The 22,353-nt window shown below is 44.9% G+C and overlaps 1 protein-coding gene across 3 annotated transcripts in view; it reads right to left on the bottom strand.

The window, feature by feature from the left end:
* Positions 1–22,353, bottom strand: part of RASGRP1 (RAS guanyl releasing protein 1) — a 488,763-nt gene that overhangs the window by 172,318 nt on the left and 294,092 nt on the right. The window lies entirely within an intron of this gene.

The following is a 22,353-nucleotide window of genomic DNA, read 5'->3' as shown; positions in this document are numbered from 1 at the left end:
GGCGAAACCCTCTTGGCTATTACTGCAACCTTGCCACTCATGATAATGAGATTCATTCTGAGAGTTAAACATCATTATCTGGCCTCTATTTTTAAGATGTGGGGTGGGGTTCCTGTTATCTCTATTACTATCAGGTAGCTTAGTTCTGTAATCGCTTTCTTACCATCACCAGCAGTCTACAAAGGAGAGCCACCACTGAACTTCTTAGTGATGCTGGTGTGCCTTGCACCAGTGTACTTATGTCTTCCTGTGAAATACAATTCTGGCATTTTTCTCTCATTTACCAGGAGCCATTGCTTTTTCGTGTATCTAGAATACAGCCTAGTAGCAAGTATGTACCATTTCTTGGGGTCCTTACCAGGATGTTAAAATCTGTATTTCAGAAAAATACTTCCAACTCAATGAACTGCCTCTTATTCAGTGCTATGTTCCAGCCTCCTTGATCAAGTGCCCTCAGAATCCAATCTCACGTGTGTACCTGCTAGGTAGGGCCTGGTGCTCTGTTGGGGGTGCAGTCCCTTTTTTCCTTCCCAGGCCCAGCATGTCTACAGCTGGGTGAGCTGCAACTTAATCCTAGTTGTAAGCAAAGTGGCCAGTAGCTGGGGTGAGTAGAGGCCTCTGCATTGTCTTTAAGTGAGAGAGCGGATCATTTCTTCAGGTTCAGAGGTTTTAGAGGAGTTTGGGAATTAATTCACGTGTTTGGGAGAAATCAACCCAGATATTCCATCCCATGGGTCAGGATTCATTTCCCCCAACCAACTTCCTGACTTTGGTATAACAAACCTGCCTTGACTGGGAGTTTTAACCTTCACTGGAGTTTGGGCTATACTTCCTATTAAGGTCTGGGCCTCAACTTTCCTTGTCCTCCATCTTCAGGTGAGGAAACCCTCTTCATTTGCTTTTATGGAGAGCCTCTGGCTTTGTCACTTGGTTTTCAACTGACTGTTAAATGCTCTCAGCCATACTCTGAGCTATATTCTTTTTGTGGAACTTCAACACAGTGTAGCAACAGGCATCCTCTTTCACTGCCCTCAAGGTTACTCTTTCCCCAATACTTTTCTAACACCAAATACATAACATGAGCTCTTGCATTCCCATCCATCTATGCACTAGCGTTTTTCACCACAGGACAGTTTTAGTGATTGCATCAGGGGCCATCTGTAGTCCAGCCACCCCAGCTGGATGGTGAGTGATCCAGCTCCTACACATAATTCCATTGCCTGCTTCCTTGGGCCACTCTTGGCACCAATTTTTCCAGGCTGGGTTCTCTGGGAAGCTGACACTAAGATGGAGTTTAGTGTGCAGGATGTTTATTAAGGAGTGCCCCTGGGACCGATATCCATAGAAGGAAAGAGAAGAAGGCAGGATTGGGTAGTGGAAGAAGTCATTTAAAATTTTATACTACGAGAATTACACTATCATTGTAGAAAACAGAAAATAAAGAGAAGAAACATGAAGCAAAAATCTACCACAATCCTAACACTGCTAATCTTTTGTTAGAGGAATATGTTTCATACATTCTTAGCTAAATGCATACATAATTCCTAATTTAAAGTGATTTTCACACTGTACATAATATCTCATAATCTGCTTTTTCTCCATCATCTATTATGAACAATTTTCCGTGACAGTGAATATAAATATATTGTCATCTTACTGGCGGCAGAGAGAGGCTTACACACCCTGTGTGAGGTTGGACGATGCATGTCGTAAGAGGGCAGATTCGGGCCAGCCTGCCAGGGTGCCAAGGTTAGCTCCACATTCAGCAGCTTTATGACCCGGGATGAGTTAGTGAGCCTCTCTGCACTTGAATTTCATCATCTGTAAAATGCTGACAGTAATTGTAGTGCCTATTCGTTGGGAGGATTAGATGAGTTAATATATGCAAAGTGTTGAGAACAGAGTCTGGCATTCGGTAAGTGCAATGTAGGTGGTGTTAGTGCTTTGTACGAAACACCATTGTTTATTTCACCAAAGTCCCTACTTTTTGACATTTACTCGGATAAAAATGATGTCCTGATGAATACCTTTCTGTTCAGGGGAGGGTCAGGGGCACCTAGTTGCCTATTTCCCTCAGATAAATTCCTAGAATTAAAATTGCTATATTAAGAGACAAGTGCATTTAAAAAAATTGATTTTTGTTGCCAGATAAGCCAATCAGAAAGTTGCAGTAATTTCCAGAACCAGCACTAGTGTATGAGAGTGTCCATTTCCTCAGACTGTCTCCATTACAAATATTACCACCCATGGAAAGCTTGGTCCGTCTGTTCGGTGGAAAATGAGGTTTCAATTTATATTTAATTACTAGAGAGGTTGAATTTTTTTCATAGTTCTATTTGCCAATTCTACTTCTCTTGTAACTGTCTACTTACAGCCTTTGCCTATTTTTCCAAAGAGTTTTACTTTTTCTTTATGAGTTTGAAAGAACTCTTTACCTCTTAAGGATACTCTGCAAATTTTATAAGTCTTAAATATAAAACTGGTTTATGAAACTAGAATGTTAACACTGAAGTTTGAGTTAGGCATTAAAGCTATGTTTGGTATGAAAGAGATCAGTTGGTTTCTAGAAACCCTTCTGAGGTGGACTAGTGAATCTGGGCAAAAGGGCAAATGAGTGTTCTTTCCACTCTTTTTAGATTTTTTTTTTTCTGTAAGTATGAAATTATATCAGAATAAGAAGTTCCCCCAGGGGCTTCCCCGGTGGCACAGTGGTTAAGAATCCGCCCACCAATGCAGGGGACATGGGTTCGAGCCCTGGTCCGAGAAGATCCCACATGCTGCAGAGCAACTAAACCCGTGCGCCACAGCTACTGAGCCTGCGCTCTAGAGCCCACGAGCCACAACTACTGAGCCCACGTGCCACAACTACTAAAGCCCATGCGCCTAGAGCCCATGCTCCGCAACAAGAGAAGCCACCGCAATGAGAAGCCCACGCACCGCAACAAAGAGTAGCCTGTGCTTGCTGCAACTAGAGAAAGCCCGTGCGCAGCAATGAAAAACCCAATGCAGCCAAAAAAAAAAAAAACCAAAACAATAAATAAATAAATAAATTAATTAATTAAAAAAAAAAAAAAAAGAAGTTCCCCCCAAATACATAACTGAAAAGAAAGCTGGCTGGGGGGTCACTGGTGCCTGGTTTAGCCCAACCACGAAATATCTGACTGCTCTCCTTCATTATGTGTGTGGCAGCTATAAAAAGACCGCATGGTCATCTCTGCGGCCAGCCTGAGACAATAGAATGTGAGTTGGTCCTGCTGAGATCAGCTGCCTGCAGCTCTGCCCTTCCCTGGCCTGACCTGGGTCTGCTGGAAAAATCATACCCTCTGCTCTGTTGTCACGTGCTCAGTACCTGGCTTGGAATGGTAAGAAAAGCTAACCTCCCCTAGCCTCTTGGGTTAGGGAGTCTCCCTTTCTCCCCACTGGTCTCAGGAGGATTGGAGATGGCAATGCAGCTTGCTTGTGCTTTCTCTATCCTCACAAGTCTGTGCTTCTCATGCAAGGCCCACTTACTTAGAGGAAAAGGATCTCACTTACTTCCATCCCTGCAACTAGAAAGCATGGTTATGGTCCTCAGTCAGACGAACATATGTTCTAGGTTATACTGCAGAAACAAATTATTGCGCCCCCCCATCTCTATGGCTTAATTCAATAAAGATTCATGCTACCTACCCACCGTGAGCAGTGAAGGTTTGGGGTGAAGCATGGGGATTAGTGAGGGCTCTGCTCCACAGAGTCACTCAGGGAGTTCAGGTTAACAAAGGCTCGAGCATCTGTCATGTCACCAGCTACCACAGCAAAGGGAGAGAGAAGCATGGAAAAATTACACTCGCTTTTCTCTGCTTTGGCTGTAAAGCGTCACATATGGTTTCCACTCACATCCCATTGCCCTGAACCAGTCACAAGGCCCCACCAACCTGCAAAGTGGCCGGAGCATGTGCAAAAACCCATAGAACATGGGGTGAGCTTTCTGTCTCCGCCCACTCCCAGCATTAGCCTCTTGACGCTTCCTCCCAGCATTGCAATTTAACTATTTATAATATTTTGTTCAATGTCTGTCTTGCTAGACTTGGAGTTTTTTTGGGGGGTTGGCACTCTGTCTTTTTTGTTCACCGCTGCATTCTTCATGCCCAGCCAGGTAGCCCGCACGAAGAACAGCAATAGAACTGGGACCTTTGATGCCATCTAGTGGCAGCACACATATATTACAGGAGTTGTTACTTCGATGTACAGACAAGAACTCTGCCTTCAATTCTTTTTCGGGGAGCCGGGTGCGGTGCAAGCGGCAGTGTGGGGAGGTGGAACAAGAGTGTTAGAAAAGGAGAGATGTGTTAAGATTTCAGTAGACAAATGCTCTAGAATGAGAATCTCCAGACGTCATCTGGTAGTTACCCTATCAGCTCTGACCCCATCCCAGTTTTACCCCATCCCCAGTTTGGCTGGTAAAAGAGCTTTTGGGTTTCAGAGTTGGAAGGCGACAAAATGAGTTAAAATTCCATAAAATACGTAATTCTTTTTACAAATAAAAAAGTTAAAACCTACCTATAGCTGCTAAATCAGTTGCAAAATAAACTGGTTTACTGGTCTATCTCAATGCTGGCCTGACCATCTTCAGCACCTGGGACGGAAAACAGACAAAGCTAGTGACCTTTTCCCCGCCCTCTGGTACATCACTTCTTCAGGATCCATGTTCCAGTGGCTTCTGTCAAAGCTGAAAACGTTCAAGGTAAAGAGCCATGTTAAGGTTTCTAAAAAATTATCTGGCTCCAATTATCTGGCTTCTCGAGGTTTCTGAGAAGTGTCAGGGCTAGCTCTGGCTGCCAACTGCTGCGCTGGATGAAAGCTAATGACCCCGGGGAAGGGGCAGACAAAGGGTTTAAAAAGCAAAGCTTAATTGAAGTTAATCATGGAAGACAGGAAAACTTGGAGGACAGTGATGGAAGGAGTGCATTCGTGTGGTTTCTGTGCTGTCACCCTTTATCCAGAGACTCCGGGCTCTTCTGTGTAAGTGGCCCCTTGCTCTCTGGAATCCATTATCTCCCTAGGATGCTCCATTATATGCTTGGTGAGATGGAAACCATGGTGCCCTGCTGCTGGCTCTGGGGAGGAGGAACCTGGGGCCGACAGCATTTCCCAGAAAATAAGAAACAAAACTAAACTTAGTTAACAATGAAGCAAGAAAGAGGAGGCAGGGTATCCTTTTTTTTTTGATTGCACCGGGTCTTAGTTGTGGCTCACGGGCTCCTGAGTTGTGGCATGTGAACACTCAGTTGCGGCACGTGTGTGGGAATCTAGTTCCCTGACCAGGGATCGAACCTGGGCCCCCTGCATTGGGAGCGCGAAGTCTTAGCCACTGTACCACCAGGGAAGTCCCCAGGGTGTCCTTTTGACCGTAGAGCAGGCTGGGAGGTTTGCTTTGTTTATAAGAAACTGATTAACTGAACGTGGATAAGGTGATGAAGGAAGAATTAAAATATATATACTTAACAAATGCCATTTGTAGACATAATAAAGAAAAAACAATGAGAGAAAGTTCACAAAAGTGACAGACTTTCTTTATGAAGGACGATCTTGAATTTTTAATTAATAATAACATATTAATTGGGCACTTTGTAGGTGCCAGGTACCAGGCGAAGTGCTTCTATGTGGTTTATCCCTCAATTCTCACGGGTACTCTGTGAGGTAGATGTTGCTATGATCTCCGTCTTACAGAGGAGAAATGGGCTCAACAAGGTTCCATAACTTGCCCCAAATCACACAGTTAGACCAGCATTCCACTCTCTCTCCAGAGCCCTGGCTTTTGCAGCAGGTGTATACAGCTGCCACTCTGTCCTTTTCTGTCCCCTGAATCCTAGCTCCTAGCATCACTAGTATTCCTACTGACTCATTTTGTCCCTCAATGCTGCCTTTCCTGCATGACCTCCTTTCTTCCTTGCCTAAGGAAGAGCCATAATCAACATCATCAAAATACATTTATTCTGCTGTGCTGGGGGCAGGGGATGTAGCCATGTGTTGGGCCTCCACATCCACAAGGAGGGGCCCTCTGTCCCCAGAAGTGATATATTTGTCAGACCAAGGTTTTGCACGGCTGGTTCTTCTGTCCCTTGATTGCCCCCCTCCCCCCTCCCTTCCCCCCAACCATCTTTTCTTGGTCCCACCCAGACTTCAAAACTCTGAGCTCAGAGGAACCCAGAGAGAACAGCCAGAGGCCCCAGAGCCGCTCTTTCCTGTGAGAGGGTTCTTAGAATTCTTCAAAGGGTTTACCCAGGGTTACAGGGTTACAAGTATCACTGAGGAGCTAAACACCACACTGAAGTGTATCTTCTTCAATGAAATGCTTTAAACTGGTTGAAACTCAGTTTTCTGAAGATTAATTATTCTTTTTTGATCTGATGTGGACAGGGGAAGTATCAAAGGCAGAGTGAAAAAGGTCAGCTGGGCTCTGAATTTTCTTTCTTGATGTTTGAATAAATGTTTGCACCTACAAATATAAGACCGACCAAAGGTGGCAGGAAATTCTCTGCAAAACTGTGGGAGAGTGTGCAGTGTGAGGCAGTGCAGCGTGAGGGGGCCCTGAGCAGGGCCATGGTGGGTGGGGGCGGCTCAGAGGTCTCTGTATTTTTTAGTACAGGTAAGTGCGCCTGGCTGGCTGTCTTCTTGGACTCAAAATTGGGTCACTGTTAGGGACAGAGTTCAGGACCAGGAGCTGGAAGATTAGGGCGCAGGTTTTGCTTTGTCACTGATGACCTAAGATCCTAAGCATGCCATTTAACTTCTCTGCTTGAGTTTCCTTACCACTACAATGGGGGTGATAGCACTATTATCCTGTTTCATGGGTTTTGTTAATTAACTAAAATCAACCAAAAGTAGTAAATTATTTTGAAATACTCTGGTTAAAGGTCTAAGTAATAAGTAGATCTGATCACATGGAAACTCTGTTTAAAAATCTACTGTGTTCTTGGATTGGAAGAATCCATATTGTTAAAATGACCATACTACCCAAGGTAGTCTATAGATTCAATGCAATCCCTATCAAATTACCAATGGCAGTTTCCACAGAACTAGAACAAATAGTTTTAAAATTTCCATGGAAACACGAAAGCCTTGAATAGCCAAAACAATTTTGAGAAAGGAGACTGGAGCTGGAAGAATCAGGGTCCCTGACTTCCAACTATACTACAAAGCTACAGTCATCAAAACAGTATGGTACTGCCACAAAAACAGACACATAGATCAATGGAACAGAATTTAAAGCCCATAAATAAACCCATGCACTTACTATCAATTAATCTATGACAAAGGAGGCAAGAATATACAATGGAGAAAAGACAGTCTCTTCAATAAGTGGTGCTGGGAAAACTGGACAGCTACATGTAAAAGAATAATGTTAGAACATTCTCTAACACCATATACAAAAATAAACTCAAAATGGATTAAAGACCTAAATGTAAGACCTGATACTATAAAACTCTTAAAGGAAAACATAGGCAGAACACTCTTTGACATAAATCGCAGCAATATTTTTTTTGGATCTGTCTTCTAGAGTAATGGAAACAAAAGCAAAAATAAACAAATGGGACCTAATTAAACTTAAAAGCTTTTGCACAGAAAAGGAAACTATAAACAAAGTGAAAAGACAACCTATGGACTGGGAGAAAATATCTGCAAACGATGTGGCCGACAAGGGATTAATTTCCATAATATACAAACAACTCATACAACTCAATATCAAAAAACAAACAACCCAATCATAAAATGGGCAGAAGACCTAAATAGACATTTCTCTAAGGAAGATATACAGATGGCCAAAAAGCACATGAAAAGATGTTCAATATTGCTAATTATTAGAGAAATTTGAATTAAAACTACAATGAGATATCACCTCATGCCATTCAGAATGGCCATCATCAAAAAGTCTATAAATAATAAATGCTGGAGAGGGTGTGGAGAAAAGGGACCCCTCCTACATGGTTGGTGGGAATGTAAATTGGTGCAGCCACTACGGAGAACAGTATGGAGGTTGCTTAAAAAACTAAAAATAGAGTTACCATATGATCCAGCAATCCCACTCCTGAGCATATATCTGGAAAAAGCGAAAATCCTAATTTGAAAAGATACATGCACCCCAGTGTTCAATGCAGCACTAATAATAGCCAAGACATGGAAACAACCTACATGTCCATTGACAGATGAATGTATAAAGATGTGGTATATATACACACATATATATATACACACATATATATATAGAGAGAGACGAAGATGGGGGGGAGAGAGAGAGAGAGAGGGAGAGGGAGGGAAGGGGAGAGAGAGAGAGGGAATGGAATATTACTCAGCCATAAAAAAGAATTAAATAATGCCATTTGCAGCAACATGGTTGGACCTAGAAATTATCATACTAAGTAAGTCAGACATATATCATATGTCTGACAAATACAAATATTTGTACTTGTATACAAAGACAAATATCATATGACATCACTTACATGTGGAATCTAAAAAGTAATACAAATGAACTTATTTACAAAACAGAAATAGCCTCACAGACATTGAAAACAAACTTATGGTCACCAAAGGGGAAAGAGGAGGAGGGATTAATTTGGAATTAACATATACATACTACTATATGTAAAACAGATAAACAACAAGGACATACTGTATAGCACAGGGAACTATATTCAATATCTTGTAATAACCTATAATTGAAAAGAATCTGAAAAACAATATATATAAACTGAATCACTGTGCTGTACACCTGAAACTAATACAACATTTTACAATCAACTATAATTCAATTAAAAAAAAAAAACCTGGGGCTTCCCTGGTGGCGCAGTGGTTAAGAATCCGCCTCCCAATGCAGGGGACAAGGGTTCAAGCCCTGGTCCGGGAAGTTCCCACACGCCGCGGAGCAACGAAGCCCGTGCACCACAACTACTGAGCCTGCGCTCTAGAGCCCGCGAGGCACAACTACGGATGCCCGCGTGCCTAGAGCCCGTGCTCCGCAACAAGAGAAGCCACCGCAATGAGAAGCCCACGCACTGCAACTAAGAGTAGCCCCCGCTCGCCGCAACTGGAGAAAGCACGTACGCAGCAAGGAAGAGCCAACGCAGCCAAAAATAAATAAATTAAAAAAAAAAAAAAATCTGTGGCTCACAGGAGAGTGCCGTCTTTCAGCTTGGCAGACCAGTCCCTCCACTCCCTATATGGCTGTCCCTCGGTATCCATGGGGGATTGGTCCCAGGAGCCCCACGGATACCAAAATCTGTGGATGCTCAAGTCTCTTATAAAAATGGTGTAGTATTTGCATATAAACCTAAGCACACCCTCCTGTGTACTTTAAATCATCTCTAGATTGCTTATCATACCTAATACAATGTAAATGCCATGTAAATAGTGCCAGTGCAGTGCAAACTCAAGTTTGCTTTTTGGAAGTTTCTGGAATTGTTTTTTCAAATATCTTCAATTCTAGTTGGTTGAATACACGCATGCAAAACTTGTGGATGTGGAGGCCCAACTGTACTCCCACTACACACACCTGTCTGGAGATCTTAATCAAACACGCTTCTTTGTACTTCTGTCCAGGCCATTTCCTTTGCCTATGATGCCCTAACTTTTCTTGTTTGCTCTGGAGCTTGACATTAACCAATGTCCACGCATACCTCCCTCCCCAGACACCAGAATTCTTCCTTTATAAGCTGAATGAACTTGCACAAATTACTTAGCTTATCTGAGCTTCAGTTTCCTCATCTCCAAATTGGGACTAATAATAATTCCTAGTGGTGTAGCTAGAGGTCCTGGGGGAAGTGAGGGGAAGCACCATTGTTACCCCAGATATGACTGTTGTTGAGACTTGGATGAGAGGCCGTTAGAGGAAGCAGTGGGAAAGCTGGGTCTGTTCAAGTGCATTTGAAACATCTGTGGTCAGAACAAGAGACAAAAAGAGAAGATGGTCCAAAGACAGGGCCTTTTAAAAAACGTGTTCTTTCTCCTGGATGGTAGCACCTGCCCGTGCTTCTGATGTAATTTCCAGACCAGCTGGTGGGAGGGCTAAGGAAAGTTCATGCAGCATCTGGCACAGGGCTGGACATACAGAGTTCCAGAAACATTCGTTATGACTATTATTTAATTGTTTCATCAATGCTCCCATGGTGCTTTACGCATAAATTACATCGTTTATTTGGGGGGAACTGCTGACCTGCTTTGCACCTCAGCGTCCTCACCTGTAAGATGGGAATGGGAATAGTGCTCGCCTTTGGTGGTGAGAAGACAACCTGAGATAATATGTGAAAGCTCTCTGAACATTAAGCACCCAAAAGATACAGCTGTTATAGTCATTTGTTGTTAGGAAGTCGAGCAACACGTAAGAGTAGCTGGGCCTCATAAACATCAGGTAAATTCAGGTGTGTTTCGGAAGAACAAATATGTTAGGTCTCCCTCTAGTGAGGATCTGGAGAAGTGCAGCCAGCGCCCCACCCTGGCCTGTGATTTGTGGGCATCCACTGGATTGCTGATTTAGGGCACAGCTCCAAGGGGCCTTTGAGCTGGGGGTCTCCCAGGCTTTGCTTACCTCCTGGGTTGGACTAGATTTATGGAGAGACAGGAGGATTTCAAATGTAAAGGTCGTGAAAAACTTTATACATCATATGCCCTGGGACAGGCCAGGGGTTGTGCTAGCTTCCCCTCTTATTGTGAAACTGCTTGTGGAGGGGAGACTCTGGGAAAGATTCCTTTCCCAAAGACCATCCCAAGTAAGAGTGAAGGTGTGGATCACTGTATTCAGTCAAACCCCTTCAATGACCCAGAGTTAGTCTGGGTAACAAATACTGGTCAGAAAGAAGAGATGTCAGGGATTGTGTTGACCTCTAACTTAAAATATACGTGTGGATTGAGGGAATGGGCTGAGGATTGGGGGGAATGCAAGCCTCAACCAAAGCCCTTTTTGGTTCTCAGGCCCCCTCTGTGGCTCACCACCTTTCCACAAGTCTGCCCTTTGATGTCCCTCTTTTTGAACCACTTCCCTCCGGAAGCAACCCTGGTAGGATGACTAACCCTGGGAGAAGGAAAGCCAAAGAGGCAGGTGGAGAAAGTCAGGCCAGGCCATCAGGCTGCAGAGTGGAGAGAAGATAAAGGGCAGATCTTCTTCCTTCTCGCAGGAAGCTGTGGCTCTAGGAGCCGTGGAGGCGGTAAGGCTGGACCCATGCTTACTGGCAATCGTCTCTATCAGTCTCCATCTTGGCCACCTTTCTGCATCCGCAGTCCAGCCCAGGCAAGGGCCTGAAGGGAGAAGGGGTCACAAGGAATTTTCTTCTCAGACGTGGGATGGGGTGCTCTAAGTAAGAAGGTAAACTCTGATTTCTTCCTCCAAAGAGCTCAGTAGGATTTGACCTGATTTTCAAGGGTACACGCAAAGAACCAGAGCAACCTTACCTCAGAGTTTGGGACATTCTAAACACAGGGGGAGGCACCGTGGGAGATCAATTCCATGCTGGTCTTGGTCCAAGGTGGGAAAGTGCTGGGGCATGGGGATGTTTCATATCATGGGGTGATATGGAACCAAGAAGGGAGGTAGGAGGTCTGTTACTGCCAAAGCAAGCGAAGAGAAAGAAGTTTCTACTCTAGAAGCAGGTTACTCTCCGAGGAGGCAAGGACACACTTCGATAGGGTTTCACATGAGGATGCAGGCTGGAGAAGCAGGGCAGAAAATGCAAACTTGGTTGCCTTGCGGTATTGTTTAGATGAGTGTGTCTTGCACTTTGGAGCTTCACAAACCCCGTATCAGGGAAAGCCACTGCAAGGGGAGGCTGTAAGACTTTCCATCAGGCAGCAACTTCAACACCCAGCAAAGTGTAAAAAGCACGCAGCAGCCTCCCCTTATCCACGGGGATATGTTCCAAGACCCCCAGTGGATGCCTGAAACCACGCATAGCACCAAACCCTATACGCGTACCTATGATAAAGTTTAATTTATAAATTAGGCACAGTAAGAGATTAACAACAATAATAAAATACAATTAAAACAAAATACTGTAATAAAAGTTACGTGAACGTGGTCTCTCTCTCTCTAAATACCTTACTGTACAAATGTTAACACGTTTTCCATCTTAACTAAGCACTTATCACACACCGTGGCTGTAATTTTTGCAGTCTGAGGTGCGACAGCAAAACTAGCACGAATTTCTTCTTCCTTCTTCACAACTTTATGGATAGAAGATTCATTCTTGCTGTAGGTCAACCTTAGCATATGACTTTTTTTTTCTTTCCTTATTAAACCAAGGACTTTCAACTTTTCTCTTAAAGGAAGCACTTTACAGCTTCTCTTTGGCTTATCCGAATTGCCAGCATCACTCCTCTTGCATTTTGGGGCTGTTATTAAGCAAAATAAGGGTGACTTGAACACAAGCCCCATGATACCAGGACAGTCAGATAACGCAGGCAGCTACCATGTCACTAATGGGCGGGATGCGCTGACATCCCTGGCAGGACCGAGGAGGGTGGCACAAGATTTCATCACGCTACTCAGAATGTTGCACAATTGAAAACTTATGAGTTGTTTGTTTCTGAAACTTTCCATTTAATATTTTTGGACTGTGGTTGACCACGGGTAGCTGAAACTGCAGAAAGGGAAACCATGGATAATGGGGGACTATGGTATTTTACTCATGTGAATGTACATGTGAAACCACTGTGGGAAAATTATGTGTGAGAAAATAGCATGCACCAAGTGGATGTGTTCTAAAGTCAAGAAGAGTGGACTGGTTAACTGCAGACCAAAGAGCTTTGTCCCCTCGGGAGCCTGAACACGAATGCAGGCGTTGTTCCCGCTCCAGACACCCTTGTCCCTGAGCATCAGAGCTTCAGAGCATTTACACCACTTGCATAGAGTGTGCTCATCTTGACAGAGCCTCCAAATTACACCTTCTGTAATTTTGTTATTCTTTTTGTGCCACCAAGTCTTATGCTCTGCAGTAACCTAAGGCAATTAGCTTTATCAGGAAGAAAAGAAAGACTAGCCTTGACTCTTCTCTTTTCAGATGCTGAAATTGCCTGATCAGATGCTCTGCTCCTATCACCCTTCGGGCAGTTGCTTAGTACTGTTGTGGAAATTTCTAGCCATCTCAACTCTGCAGGTGAGCGGAAACAACCCCCCCTCCTTACGCTGCCTGTAGGGATAGGGTCCAAGAACCACCCCAGAAACACTTGTATATCTGGCGACCGCTTTTCACTGGAGCTTTGATTATTTTATAGTGACCAAATAGTAAAAGGCCTTTCTAATGTTTAACTTGGGTGCCCTGAATGGAAAATTACTGGAGACTCGATTCAGTTGAAAACCTGGTTAGACTCATTAGTCACTGAGGTTATTGGCTAGATGAGTAGATTTACTAGATATTAACCAAAATCCAAGACAATCCAGATTTCTTATTTTAGCTATGAATTTCAAGAATTTTCCAAACTTCAAACCTTGTGAAGGCAGGGGGTCAAATAACCTTGTGCCTTCCTGGTCATAAGCAGCAGCCGAGTTCTCTGTTATACTTGGTTCTGAAAGCTCAGTGTGCCTGTGATGAGAGACACTGATTATTCTGGCCCTTGTAATGGTGCTATTTGGGGGAGGGAAGATGCGAGAGGAAAGCTTTCTCCCAGGCTTAGCTGGTGGCCAATGTCCTTAAACAGAAACCCAGGGGCATTTGGAATTAACAAGAGATGCTACAGAGTAATTCAGGACTGGGGTGGGGTAGGGGCTCTTTAGAGTAAGACTTGCCTTTCAGGCCACAGAGCTGTCGTCTGGAGTAGTAATCGCTGACAAGTTTCCTCCCTGCTACCAACTGGTTTTGTATCACTCAGGGCAATCGCCAGTGACTTAGCCCTGAAGAGGGGTGCAGAAAAGATAAAACGAGGAATGTTATATTTGTGAGGGCATCACCCCCTAAAGGTCTCCCCTGCTAGCAGGTTTTAAGTGGTAGGGGCAGAAGTGACCACCACTGGCATTTTGGGTTTTGTGGTATGAAGAGCCTTTCAAATGAGAGGTACTGAACATCCCTTCCTGGAAGCCATTCCTGCCACTGGAAGCCTGGTTGGCCAGAATGTGGGGACGTGAGGTGGATGCTATCTGCAGGATGCTAGTTGTCAGGGCCTGGCTCCCAGATATGAACTCTAGAGGAGAGAGGAAGGCAGAACGCCCTACCAACTCCCTCCGATCTCCAGTTTGGCCGGAAGCAAAGAGCCTGAGGTGCTATTGGCCAAATGCCAGCCTGTGCTTGTTGGAGCCGGCTGATGACTTCTTTTCTGGTTTATCCGTCACCTTCACCTTTCATACTGTGGCTTTGGAAGCCCTGCACCCAGCTGGATGCACGGCTGCTCAGGTGTGCCCCCAGGGGGCCAGCCAGCCTGGGGAGGCCCCGGCCTGGAAGGAACACGGCGGCAGGACCACAGGGATGGGCTGATCAGGGGGCCGCTCCACCTGGGGCTCTGCTAGGGGCTGTGGCCTCCCAGCTGACAACTAACCACTGTGCTGACTCACCATGATTGTGGTTGAGAAAAACCCAGCAAGTTGGTGGCTCCCATGAGCTCAGGGGCTGTAAAATATAGGCCAGGGAGCCTCAGCCGGAAAGGGCTTCAATAAGTGAGAAACCAACCTTTTTTCTGCCCTCTCCCCATGTCTCTCTTATGCTATGGAGTTACAAGGGGCCCTAGAGCACCCTGGGCATTTCCTTCTCTAGTCCCCTGGGGGACTGTGAACCAGGTCTGGAAATGGGCTAAAGGGCAGGGGCAGCATCCAGGCCTGTGTCCAAGGCTCTCGGGACTTGTCGTTCTTTCTGCTGTGGCCGAACCTGGATCTAGCAGGTTCCTCCATCTCAGTCCTTTGGCGAGCTCCTTAGCTTCCCAGAGAATTGGAATGACCCTCTCCAGAGACCTCCAGCAAACTCCAGACCAGGCTGCAGGCTGCATGATTCAGGGGCGAGGGCCGGGGAGCCAAGGAGGTGAATGGGGTAGGGGTAGGGGTACAGTTCATATTGCATTTTATGTAAATGGTGCTCCCTAGGTGCTGCAGAGGAGCCGTCAGACAGATGTCCCCCTGTGCTGCCCCCACCTCAGCTTTCTCCCTAGCCCGAAGCCCCTGATGCTGGCATCTGAAACCAGCCACCTAGTACTGTGCCTGGTCCATTAAGGCACTAAATCAAATCTTGTTGAATATATAATGGTATGGTAGACAGCATAATGGCTCCCCAAAGACATTCACATCCTAATCCCCAGGACCTGCGAATATGTTACCTGACTTGGCAAAAAAGGGGTTTTGCAGGTGTGATTAGCGTTGTGGACCTTGAGATGGAGAGATTATCCTGGATTATCCAGTGGGCCCATTCTAATCACAGGAGTCCTTAAAAGCAGACGACCTTTCCTGGGTATGCCCAGAGAGAGAATTGCGAGTGCGGAAGAAGGTCAAAGAGAGGGCAATGTGAGAAGGACTTGACGCCCCATTGGTTCTGAGATGTCTGGGGCCACGTGAATGAACATAGAGAGCCCTCTAGGAGCTAAGGGTGACCCCAGCTGACAGCCAGCAAGGAAATGGGGACCTCAGTCCCACAACCCCATGGAACTGCCAACACCCGAAAAAGTAAAGAAATGGGCTCTCCCTTAGAGCCTCCACAAAGGAACAGCCCTGCTGATGCCTCGATTTTAGCCCCGGGAGCCTCATGGGACTTCTGGCCCACAGAACTATGACATAATATGTTTGTGCTTTAAGCTGTTTAAGTTATGGTAATTTGTTATAGCAGCAACAGAAAACTCATACGAATGGCTACAGAGTGGAATATGTTTTATAAATGAATATAATTTTCTTGCCTTTGGCACCGCAATTTCCTTGGTAGCAGCCAGTGTTAGAGAAGTCCCTTTGCATGGCTGGCCATGTGCCGGTGGTAGGGAGGGCATCCTTCCTTCTGGTCCTGTACCTTTCTTGGCACATCTGAGTTTACTTCTCTGCTGGTATTGTTGCTGGCATTGCCACCTGCCTGGCCCCTGGGAGAGATGTTGCTAGAGGCTGGCCTTTTCAGGAAGCACATAGGACCTCCTACTGCTTCTCGTTCTCTCTGCTGCTTCACAGAGGCAGCCCCTGGCCCCTTACTCCAGGCTGATGGCCCTCACACAGCCCCCACGAGCCTCTTCTTTCCTTCAAGGGTCCTCCCAGGGCTGGCAAGTTGTCTCAGTTTGTAGCTAAGGCCTCCAGATCACGCTGTGTCCAAGCAAACTCATGGCTCTCCTCCATTACACTTCACTCCAGGGAAGCCCGGAAATTACCTCCGGCCCCTCCCACCTGACCACACCTTGCCCTCTCCCCACCTCCTCCCTCCTCATGATCCAGTGGCAGATGTGTCTATTGTGGCTGCTGCTTAGGGAATTCCAGCTGGGGTGGGGGGGGGGGAACATACGATCTCTCCTCTTAGATGCTTTGTGGGGAGTCCTGCTTATTTCCTCCCTTCCCCCCACCCCACTCGGGACAGGGCCTGAAGGTTGCTGGTGGTGGTGGTGGTGGTGGTGGTGGTGAGGATGGCAGGGGAGAAGCTACAGGCCCCTTGCTATTAGCTCTTCTTTCAAACCTTTCTCTCCCTCTCCTCCTTAGCCTCTTTTCCAGCTCACACTCCGGCAGGGGGAAAAGTAGAGAAGCTACTCCTGTTCACATAGCCTGTAATCCCCGGTGGTTATTAACTCACAGCTGCAGCAGTGCCCTCTGAATCTAGCAGTTTGGTCTAGCCTCGACCGTCTTCCTTCTGAGCAGTCTTTGTGGGGTTGGGAGCAGAGAAAGAGAAAGAATGAGTAATTTGATTTCTCAGGTTCTTTGTGGTGTCTTAACGTCAGCAGGGCAGCTGCCCAGGGCCTCTGTCTCCTCAGGCCCATCTAAGGTCTCAAGGCCTTGCTTCCTATGGGCCTCAGTTTCCCTATTCTAGGCCAGAAGGAATTTGTGGTATAAAAGAAGTCCAGTCCTGACAGAAGATGGTTGAGACTTTCAGCCTTCAGTCTCCTCCAAGCTCATTATTCAGTCAGTTTCCTCAGGTCCATGGTGGCCTGTGGGGATGGACCCGTGAGATGCCTGGACTTGCTGTTCCAGGAGCCTCCTTAGGGTTCTGTGGAGACAAGCCCTGGCTCTGATTTACACTTTGGGCCTGTAAAGACTCTTATCAAACTTAGAATTAGAACTAGAAAGACTAAACAGAGCCCCTCAAGGTTCCTTTTGTGGTTACCCAGAAGAGGGGAACCAGCCAGTCTTGGGTTACAGACAACGGAGGGCAGTTATTCCAGGTCAGTCACTTCCCCCTGGCCCAGTTCCCCTCCAGCAGGACCTCTGAGAGGTTCCTCTTTGGGTGGTGAGAATGTCACTTTTAGGTGAGATCAACACGGGCGAAATAGTGAGGTCTGTCTCCAGGCCGCTGTCTTTTCTGGGGTCCAGAGAAAATGGCTGCAGCTTCCAGCTTGGAGGGCCTTGATGAGGAAGGACCTTGCGCCTCTGGTGACCTCCGTTTACTGGTACTGACTGTGCCCCAGACATGGTGCTGGGCTCTCTATGAGCACCATCTCCCTTCATCCCACAGCAATCTGAGGAGGGAGATGCTCTCATCATTCCCAGGAGAGGAAGGTGGGATTTCTTGGGAATCAGCCTGGGGTTATGGTATCAGTCAGAGTGCTGGGTTTCAATCCCCAACCTCTCTGTGGTTTTGGATAAGATATATACTTGCTCTGAAATTCAGCTTTCTTATCTGTAAAATGGGATAACGGTTACCTGATTCATAAAGTTGTAAGGATTAAATGAAATAAAAGTTGCTTGTACTGAATAGGTGATTAATACATGGCCTCTGTCCCCCCACCTCAAACACAGAGCAAAGTTTTGGCATGGGATGCACATAATCTCAGGGATGACAACAGACTCAACCAAAAACAGTTGGCTAGAGTCCCATCCAATGATGTCTAAAGGCTCTAAACAGGAGAATTTACGAACATTACCAGGGGCTCAGTCCTACCAGCGAGTACCCTATCTCCCCTCCCCCACCCCAAGGGACTGGTCTCCATCAGGGGAGGGCCAACAAGAGACTCCTTTGCCTTTCAACACCGTCTGACCTGTCTCTGTGATTGTACATCTTTCTCACTAATTTTTGGATGTGGTCAATTTAGTTTTTGCTAACCTTTCAGTGAAACAACGTCTAATGGCATTCCTTTCCATTTTCCACATGCTGTATTCCCCGTAACTCCATTTTCTTCAGGGATGATTTTTGGCCTTTACTTTTCCACCAACAGGCCTAGTTAAGCAAGTTTCATCCCATGGCTCATCCTGCACCCTCAGACTACTTGGACAGTGCAAGACCGTGTCACGCTGGTCATAGTGAGAGTGAAGCTGCCACCTAGTGGTCACTGGAGGTGTGACTGCCTTGCCATGAGCTCCCCTGTGACTGGTAATTGAAAAAAATGTAGTTAATAGTTTTCTTTTAAACTAACCTAGAAGCTGTGGAGTGAATCAGACCAAGCAATGTATCTGTTTCAAAGCCTTATTGGAAAGAGGTTGAGTGTATATGAATATTTTCAAATCAAAATGATTCGTGAAACAAAAATCAGATTGACAGGTTTTGACCAGAGGGCCAAACTAAGATACAACATTTTTTCTTTGACTAAACATAAACCCCAAATGAAGTCCCACAAAGACAAAACAAGCAAACCAGCCAACAAAGCACCTAAACCAAACAACTCAACAACAGCAAAAGGAATAACTTTTTTTTTTCCCTCAGTAATCCAATATACATCCACCACGTGCTGGGGTGGCTCTGGTCAGCACCCAGAAGTTTAGTGGGCACTGAAGCAGCTCATAACAATACACTGTGGTGACTTAAAACCAGCTGAAGGAGAATGCAGTGGGAGACCACAAGGAAGAACTACCAACTCTACAGAGCAGTGAAATTTGAGTTGAGTCGTCAAGGAATATTCGATTTTGTCAGGTAGGAGGGATAGAGGCAGGAAGGGATTCCACCCGACGGAAGGAAGGGCACATGCAAGGCCCAGAGGGGTGGAAGAGAAGGGCGCGTTCAGGTGTTGGTGGGATGAGTAGTGTGGCTGAAAAATATAATTCAGCCTAAAGCCTTGTGCCAACCATGCATCTGTTGACTGCCTATTTTATGTATTTATTGGCTACCTAATTTGTTTTCAAAGTAGACAAACAAAAGTATGAGACACTGAGAAATTTAAGACGACATGGAAGCATGTTGTAAAGATGTCAATTCTCCCCACTTTTAGTTTTTAGATTTAAAACAAACCCAATAAAAATCCTATCAGGTTTTTTATTGTTTTTTTTTGTTTTTGGTACAAATGGACAAGCTACTTCTAAATTTCATTTAGAAATGCAAGGGGCCGAGGATAGCCAAGACCATCTTGAAAAAGAAGGACAAACTGCAAGCCTTATATTACCAGATAAAGACTTAATAAAGCTAAATAAATGAATCATTAGAAAACTAGCAGTATCTACTAAAAATGAACATACACGCACCTTCTGATCCAGCAATTCCACTCCCAGGTATGTGCCCAAACAAAAATGCATAGATATTTAACAGAAATTTATACTAGATCATTCAAAGCAGCACTATTCATAATAGCTCTAGACTGTGACTGTTCAAATGCCCATCAACATTGTGATGTCTTTGCAATACGGAATTCTATTTAGCAACAAGAATGAATGATTTACAAGTACACACAACCCTACGGATGCATTTCACAAACATTAACAAAGAAGCCAGAACACACATTGTACAATTCCCATTAATAAAGTACAAAAATGGTCAAAACTAACTGTGGCGTTTGATTGCATTACTAGCTCTGATTCTTCATCTTTCCTGATATCCTTGCCCTTTGCCATGTGACCGCAGCTCCTCTCACTAAGGATGTGGTGCACATTTCCCCAACAGGGCCAGGACAAGGGTGAGACAAGTAAGGCATTTAATTACCCTGGACACAAAATTTAAGGGGTCCCCAACACCCTCAGTAATCAAGAAAAAGATTTTAATGAAATGTTTTTTAAATAAAACAAAATTAATGCAAAAAAAACCCCCATGGTGAACAAAATATCAACATTTCCAATCAAGAAATTGACCCCCCCCCCCCCTTGGGCTTCCCTGGTGGCGCAGTGGTTGAGAATCTGCCTGCCAATGCAGGGAACACGGGTTCGAGCCCTGGTCTGGGAAGATCCCACATGCCGCGGAGCAACTCGGCCCGTGAGCCACAATTACTGAGCCTGCGCGTCTGGAGCCTGTGCTCGGCAACGAGAGGCCGCGATAGTGAGAGGCCCGCGCACGGCGATGAAGAGTGGCCCCCGCTTGCCACAACTAGAGAAAGCCCTTGCACAGAAACGAAGACCCAACACAGCCATACATACATACATAAAAAGAATGTAAGCAGACAAGAATAGCATTAAAAAAATTAAAAAAAAAAAAAAAAGAAATTGACCCCCTGCACCTGTAACAACTACTAGAGTATTCAGAAAATCTGTGTAGTTATTTATTTTGAACTCTACCCACGATTGTATATAAGAAAACACTTAGCATTATTTGGATCATTATTTTTAAACTCTATTAGGCCCAGACAAAATCAAAACATAAGGATATTTTCTGAACCAGCATTTCATTTGTTTTGAGTTTTTGCTAAAGTCATCTTTACAGTTAGCTTTAAACTGGCCTCATTTCAATGAAAAGAATATTTTTTATGATCATTGTTTTTTCAACCATAAGTTTACTGCTAACAAGTGTAAGATCAGAAAGCATGACTTTTCTATGCACAGAAATTAGATACAATTATCATTCAGCATTGATTGTTTGAGGAGCAATTCGTTATCCAGCTGTCAACCAACTCTCTATCATCTACTGACCCACCATCTATCGTTCTTCATTCCGGATGGGAAGAAACTCAGCAACTAATTAGAAATGTGACTGCTATGGTTTTCCTGCTGTGGAAACTCCCTTCCCCTTTTAGCTGGGTAGGACTGATTCTGAGTTGGGTGGGAAGATCTTGTCATCAATTTGATGTCAGAGAAAGTAAGGTTGAGATAAAATGGAAAGGTATGTATCTAAATAATAGCACTTGTGATTTCTTCCTGCAGCTCCCAAAGGGATAACATCTATTTGCTTTTCAAAAAGATGTACATATGTTGTGTTCTTTCTGGAGAAAATAAATTTCTCTTTAGTGTCAAATTTTCTACCTGGTCCAGGTGCCCCCCGCCTCACCTGGCCCTGACAGTGGTGTGCCACACTTTCTACAGCAGAGGAGGGCTGGGCACAGTGCCAAGAACTGTATCATATCTTCTTTTTACAAATGAAGACACTGAAGCAAAGAGATGTTGTCTCACTTGCCCAAAGTCACACAGCGAGAAACGAGCAGAGCTCACATTGAACCCAGCTGTCAGACTCTGGAACATGTGCTCTTAATCACCAAAAGTTGCTTTCAAATTGTATCATAAGCTCACAATTTCAAAGGAGCTGTGACAAATCCTCTTTTACAGTGAGTAATTATTTTATAAACAGGGCTACCTCTCCCTAATTTATGGCTAGTGTAAATCCATATTTTTATATATATCAGGTTTGCTTAATGTGGGGAGGGGCATACCTATAGTATGAATTTATAATAAATGGGCTCATTCTGAAACTAATGACTTAGAGCATGTGCTTGTAGAGTGATTAACGGGACTAAAGTCAATGTCTCATAGCTTAGCAGAGACTCTGGAGAGAAATGGAATAAAATGAAAATAGCGTTCTGTGAAACTGACTACTGGTACATACGTAAGCTACTCAAATGTTTTCACTGATGGGAAAAACAACAATGGTATTTCTGGTTATAAAGCTTCTTTCTGTTTGGCCCCTTCTGTACTTCCTGTTTGTAGTAGACTTCCTCCTCCTCTTGTCCTCCCCCACCAGCGTGAACAAGAGCAGAACTGTAGAAGGTTTTAGTAGATCATTCAACAGACCCCCGTCCCTGAGCTTCTTTGACTGTCAAAACACTTTAGCTTTCAGGAGGCCATGATCTTCAGTACCTGTTTTGAAGTCTATCCCACTCTCCTCCCTGGGAACCTCACAGAGCCCCCCCCATCTACAAACAGCCTTTCCTTTTTCACTGTCAGAAGGGTTAGTTGTGAGATTTCCGGGATATGGTGGGAAATCTAGAGGTTTCCTCAAGTCCCATAATTCCTGCTCTGCTTCCTGCCCACTTGAGAAGGTATTTCTGCGGAGACCATCCTGGGCTCACATTCCTCCCTCGGTCACGACAAAGAGGTCAGGGCCAAAAGGGTTCTTTGAGTGCACTTGACACCCCTGCTGAGGCTGTCTATTCTCTCTTTTGTAATTT

Source organism: Eubalaena glacialis, chromosome 2 (assembly GCF_028564815.1).
Source record: "Eubalaena glacialis isolate mEubGla1 chromosome 2, mEubGla1.1.hap2.+ XY, whole genome shotgun sequence".
Lineage (NCBI taxonomy): Eukaryota > Metazoa > Chordata > Mammalia > Artiodactyla > Balaenidae > Eubalaena > Eubalaena glacialis.
The sequence above is the reverse complement of the archived record's forward strand: the minus strand, read 5'-3'. Positions and strand labels throughout refer to the sequence as shown.